The sequence below is a fragment of the Canis aureus genome, chromosome 3 (genome assembly GCF_053574225.1).
Source record: "Canis aureus isolate CA01 chromosome 3, VMU_Caureus_v.1.0, whole genome shotgun sequence".
NCBI lineage: Eukaryota > Metazoa > Chordata > Mammalia > Carnivora > Canidae > Canis > Canis aureus.
In genome coordinates, this window is record NC_135613.1 from 8,044,261 (window position 1) to 8,050,820 (window position 6,560).

The 6,560-nt window shown below is 39.5% G+C and overlaps 1 long non-coding RNA gene across 1 annotated transcript in view; it reads left to right on the forward strand.

Annotated features, from left to right (window-relative positions):
- The window catches only part of LOC144308059 (uncharacterized), a 51,187-nt gene extending 44,627 nt beyond the window's left edge, over nt 1-6,560 (forward strand). The window contains exon 3 of the long non-coding RNA XR_013374694.1: nt 6,536-6,560. This is a non-coding gene — a long non-coding RNA (uncharacterized LOC144308059). The remainder of the gene's footprint in view (nt 1-6,535) is intronic.

Here is a 6,560-nt window from a genome sequence, read left to right on the forward strand (position 1 = left end):
TGTCAACAAAGAGGATGACCTTTGAAAATATGCTCAATGAAAGGAGCCAGTCCGAAAACACCACATATTATAAGATTCCATTGATATGAAATACCAAGAGATAAATCCATAGAGACAGAAATCGGATTACTGTTTGCCTAGGGCTGGGGATGTGGATAAATAGGGACTGATGGTAAAGGGTATGGGTTTCTTTTAAGAGTAATGAAATTTTTAAAATTGATTTTAGTGATGAATGTGCAACTCTGTAAATATACTAAAAGCCAGTAAATTATATACTTTCAGCAGGTGAATAATATGGTATGTGAAGTATATCTCAATAAAGCTATTTAGAAAAATCTTTCAGTTTCTTAATCTCTCTTCTCTCAATAAACTTGTCCTACCTCAGCTCAGCCATGGTTTCCTTCCATCTTCAAAGCCAACAATGGTTGATTGAGTCTTCTTCAAATGGCATCACATCTCCTTCTCTTTTTAAAAAAAATTTTAAAGGATTTTATTTATTTGACAGAGAGAGAGAGAAAGAGAGCACAAGCAGGGGGAGTAGCAGGCAGAGGGAGAGGGAGAAGCAGGCTTCCCCTTGAGCAGAGGGCCTGATGTGGGGCTCGATCCCAGGACCCCAAGATCATGGCCTGAGCTGAAGGCAGACATTGAACCAACCGAGTCACCCAGGTGCCCCATCTTCTTCTCTATCTCTGCTCCTTACTCTTCCACAAATAAGGACCCTTGTGATTACATTAGGCAGACCAGATAATTCGGGATAATCTTGCCTTCTCAATATCCTCAATTTAATCACATCTACAAAGTCTCTTCTGCCTTGAAAGGTAACATATTGTGTTCACAGGTTCCAGAGATTAGAATATGAAAATTTGGGGGGCAGGGGAGAGCTACTATCCCATCTACCACAAGTGTTTGCCAAAAAACTAATGAAACTTGAGTTCAGGCCCACTAACACGAACTTCTCCTAAGACCTAGGCAAGGGCCTTAGCAGTGTGTTCATGTGGTCATATGTTTTAAAAAATTTACAAAGATAAGATATTTTAACTATAATTGGTGATTATCCAATTTATCTATCCCTTTCTCTTTTTTTTAAGATTTATTTATTTATTTATGATAGACACAGAGAGAGAGAGAGAGACAGAGGAGGAGGGAGAAGCAGGCTCCATGTCAGGAGCCTGACGCGGGACTCGATCCCGGGACTCCAGGATCGCGCCCTGGGCCAAAGGCAGGCGCCAAACCACTGAGCCACCCAGGGATCCCCTATATCACTTTCCATTCTGATTTTCCTTCACTTATACTTTCCCTTCTGTAGAGTAGCATTGGCAAAGACCTGGGCATTTTTGGAATTTAGTCAGTAAGAGGAAGTTGAATTAGGGATACATTTAGTTTGAATTTAGTGAGATATGTTTATATGGTTTGTAGTAACTTCCATGTATACTTAAATTATTGCTAGCTTTCCTGGTGTAGTAATGGTTTCAGAAATACCATTGCTACCCAATGTTGTGCGCTGAAGTTGCAAGCCCAAAGATCCTATTGCAACGTGAACAAATCCTATGGCACCCACATCAAAAGTGTATGGTGGTGGAGAGACAAGATTTCAAATGTAGAAAAGCAGAAATTAGTCTACGGAAAATTCTTCCATTAATCAGATATATAAAATGGTAAACAGACAATTCAGTTTTCATCACTGTGTAGCCGAAACAGAAGTGCTTTTCCTATCAAGAATATAGTCTGTAAAAAAATAAATAAATAAATAATATATATATATATATATATATATATATATATATATATAGTCTGTAATGCATTACATAGTAGATCATTTGCAAAGATGTTCACAATAATTCTTCACATCATTTCACAAACGCCTTTTACAATATGACATTGTTGCTCTTCCCATTAAGCTGTGGAGCCTGTCCCCACCTCTTGAATCTCGGGTGGCCATGTGACTTGCTTTGACCAACAGAATGTAGAAGTGGAGCAGGAGTTTCAAGCCCAGACTTCAAGGAGCCATGCCGCTTCTGTTCTTGGCCTTTGCTATATAAAGAAGCTCTTCCAGGGCTCCTGGGTGGCACAGTCAGTTAAGTGACCAGCTCTTGGTTTTGGCTTAGGTCGTGATCTCAGGGTTGTGAGATCAATAGCCAAAAAGTAGAAACAACCCAAATGTCCATCAACTGATGAATGGAAAAACAAAATGTGGTATATCGATACAATGGAATATTACTTGAAAATAAAAAGGGGGGATCCCTGGGTGGCTCAGCGATTTGGCTCCTGCCTTCGGCCCAGGGCGTGATCCTGGAGTCCTGGGATCAAGTCCCACAATGGGCCTCCTGCATGGAGCCTGCTTCTCTTCTGTGTCTCTGCCTCTCTCTGTGTGTGTGTGTGCCTTTCATGAATAAATAAATAAAATCTTAAAAAAAAAAAAAGAAAAGAAAAAGGAATAAGAAAGTACTGGTATATGCTACAACATGGATAAGTCGATCATACATAAAGTATGATTCCATTTAGATGAAATATCCAGAAAAGGCAAATCCATATTCTGCAGATCGGTTGCCTGGTGGTGAGAAGTTTGGGAGGAAGTGAAGACTACTAATGGATAAAGAGCTTCTGGGTGTATTTTTGGGGGTGATGAACATATTCTAAAATTGATTATGGTGATGGTTGTTCAAGTCTGTGAATATACAGAAAATTGTGCACTTTAAATTGGGAAATTTTATGGTAGATTAATTGCATCACAAATAAAGCTATTATTTCTTAAAAGCTGAAAAAGAAAAGCACACCACAGTTTCCCTAAGGGTCTGTTACTGCAGAACACCTCATGTGAGCATGTATCACAGCCTGACACTGAGACCAATCAGACCACAAATGACCCCAGCCAATCACGCTTGGCAATGCTCGGTCACGCTCTGGTCACACGGAGCTGTCAGTACTTAATACTGGTCATGGGAGCTTGGGCTGACAAAGTTAATTATGCATAGCATGTATAGCAGTGGCTAAGGGCATAGGCTCTGCAATGAGACAAACCTGAATTTGAACCTTGAATCTGTCTTACGACCAATGGCGAGTTAGCCTCTCTTGGCCTTAGTTTCATTTTCTGTAAATTAGAGATGATAATACCTACCCCACAGGGAGGATAAGGGGATTAAATGAAATACTGCTAGAACAATTAGCACAGTGCCTACACCTGGCTAAAGGATCAGTCAATGATAGCTAACATCATTTTTAATAATGTATATAATAAATCATGGAGCACAGTGCCTGGCTTATAGGAAGTGTTCAGAACATGAAATGATAAAAGTTATACTTTTCGCCAGAAAAATTTTTATGAGACAGAATAAACTTTACAGACAAGGACAGAGAATTTGAATCTGCTGCTTAAAGACCAAAGTAGGTGACTTTGGAAAGCTGCTACGTGCTCTGCACCTGACTTTCATCAGGCTCCTCTTGACAAATACACAGCCCAAAGCACTGGGCTCTGCCCTGGAGCCTCTTGGCCACCCCCACCAATCACTAATGAGCAAATCCAAGCTTCCGGAAGCTCTAAGAGAACATTCCAACTAAGAAACTGGAGTTTTTGATGAGGACCCAGAACAGGAAATGACATTGACCCTCCAAAGCATAATCTAAGACAGGGAGCTAGAAAAGGAACTCAGAATAGAAAATAATTGCAATTGGTTGTCCCAGGAATGAAGAGGCATTTCAACAACAGAAAATCTATAAATGTAATACACCACATGGTATTAACATGGTATGGTTAAAGGAGAAAAATGTGATCATCTCAATAACTGCAGGAAAAAGTAGGCGATAAAATTCAATAATCATTTATGATTAAACATTAGTAAACCCGAATTAAAGAGAAATTTTTGTGTCTGATAATACACATATCAAACAGCATACATAAAGGTGAAATGATAGAACTATTTCCAAACTAGGAACAAGGCAGGGATGCTGGCTATTATTCTTATTATTTGATATTATCATGGTAGCCAATTGATTTTCTTTTCTTTTTTTTTTTTAAGGTTGCCTCTTTTGTTAATTTTTTATTTATTTATTTATGATAGTCACACAGAGAGAGAGAGAGGCAGAGACACAGGCAGAGGGAGAAGCAGGCTCCATGCACCGGGAGCCCGACATGGGATTCGATCCCGGGTCTCCAGGATCGCGCCCTGGGCCAAAGGCAGGCGCCAAACCGCTGCGCCACCCAGGGATCCCGCCAATTGATTTTCAACAGTGATCCCAAGACTACCCACTAGGGAAAGAACAGTTTTTTTCAGCAAACCGTATTGGATATCCAAAGGAATGATGCTGGACATTCCTTTGGATATCCATATTTAAAAATGAATTAAACTGTATCACCATACCTCACACCATATTTAAGAATTAACGATAACTGTGTCAAAGACCTTCATGTAGGGACGCCTGGGTGGTTCAACAGTTGAGTGTCTGCCTTTGGCTCAGGGCGTGATCTCGGAGTCCAGAGACTGAGTCCCACATTGAGCTCCCTGTGTAGAGCCTGCTTCTCCCTCTGCCTGTGTCTCTGCCTCTCTTTCTGTGTGTCTCTCATGAATAAATAAAATCTTTAAAAAAAAAAAAGACTTTCAAAAAAAAAAAAAAAAGACTTTCATATAAATGCTAAAATATAAAACTTACATATTTTTAAAGATTTTACTTATTTATTTGAAATAGAGAGAGCACAAGCAGGGAAGAGGGAGAAGCGGGCTCCCCACCAAGAAGGGAGTCTGACATGGGGCTCCATCCCAGGACCCTGGGATCATGCCCTAAGCTGAAGGCAGATTCCCAACCAACTGAGCTGCCCAGGCACCCCTAAAACTATAAAACTTTTAGAAGAAAACATAGGTGTAAATTTTCATAACCTGGGATTAGGTAATGATTTCTTGGATATGACACTAAAAGCATGAGCAATCAAAGAAAAAGTAGATATATTGGACTTTATCAAAATAAAAACGTGTTTTATTTTTTAAAGGTTTTATTTATTTATTCATGAGAGACCGAGAGAGAGAGAGGCAGAGACAGGCAGAGGGAGAAGCAGGCTCCATGCAGGAAGCCGGATGTGGGACTTGATCCCGGAACTCTGGGATCACGCCCCAAGCCAAAGGCAGACACTGAACCTCTGAGCCACCCAGGAGTCCCAAAACTTGTGTGTTTTAAAGGACGCTATTGAGAAAGAGAAAAGACAACCCACAGAATGGGACAAAAATATTTGGACATCATATATTTGACTAGTCTACTATCTGGAATATATAAAGAACTCTTACAACTCAACAATAAGAAGACAACCCATTTTAAAAGTGGACAAAGGATTTCAGTATACTTTTCTCCAAGGAAGGCATGCAAATAGCCAATAAGAACACTAAAAAAATTCTCGACATCATTGGGCATTAGAGAAATGCAAATCAAAATCAGCGATGAAATAGCACTTTACACCCACTAGAATGGCTATACTTTTTTAAAATGGAAAGAAGCAAGTGTTGGCAAAGATTTGGAGAAATTAGAAACCACATGAATTTGTTGATAGAAATGTAAAATGGTTCAGCCACTGTGGAAACTAGTATGGTACTTCCTTGAAAAGTTAAACATAGAATTACCATATGACCCAACTCTAAAATATATATACCAGAGAACTGAGAATGTGTGTTTGTACAAAAAGTTGTGCGTGAATGTTCACAGCAGTATTATTCATAGGAGCTGAAAAGTAGAAACAACATAAATATCCATCAGCTGATGAATGGATAAACAGAAAGTGGTTAATCAATACAGTGGAATATTATTCAGCCATTAAAAAGGAATGAGGTACTGATACATGCCACCATGTGCATGAACCTTGAAAACATTATGCTAAGTTTAAAAGCCAGATACAAAACACTATGTATTGTATGATTCCATTTATATGAAATGTTCAAAATAGTTAAATCTGGGCAGCCCTGGTGGCTCAGCGGTTTGGCGCTGCCTTCAGCCCAGGGCCTGATTCTGGAGACCCGGGATCAAGTCCCACATCAGGCTCCCTGTAGGGAGCCTGCTTCTCCCTCTGCCTGTGTCTCTGCCTCGCTCTTTAAAAGTTTTAAAATCTTTAAAAACAAAAAAACAAAACAAAAAAAAGTCAAATCTACAGGTGTTTGCCAGGGGCTGAGGAGGAGAGAAATGGAGATTGATTACTGAGTTAGGGGGTTCTTTTTGGGTTAAGGAAAATGTTCTGGAGTTAAATAAGAATGATGGTTGCACAGCCTAAAAGCTCTTGAATTCACCCCTTTAAGATGATTAATTTTATGGCCTGTGAATTATATTGCAATAAAAAAAAACTGAGTAATTAAAAAACCCAAGTTGGAAAATTCAGTTCCAGCAATTCTACTTCTTGGTACACACTTTAGAGACACACACTTCCTTTACACCAGAGGTGTATACAAGGATGAGTACTTTAGTAGATTTAAGATGGCCACAAATTCTTTGCATTCCCTCTCATCAAAGATGGGGTCTATTTTCCAGCCCTTTGAATCAGAGCTGGTCTTGTGATTTTCTTGAACAGAAAGAATGCAGCAGAAGTGGCTGTT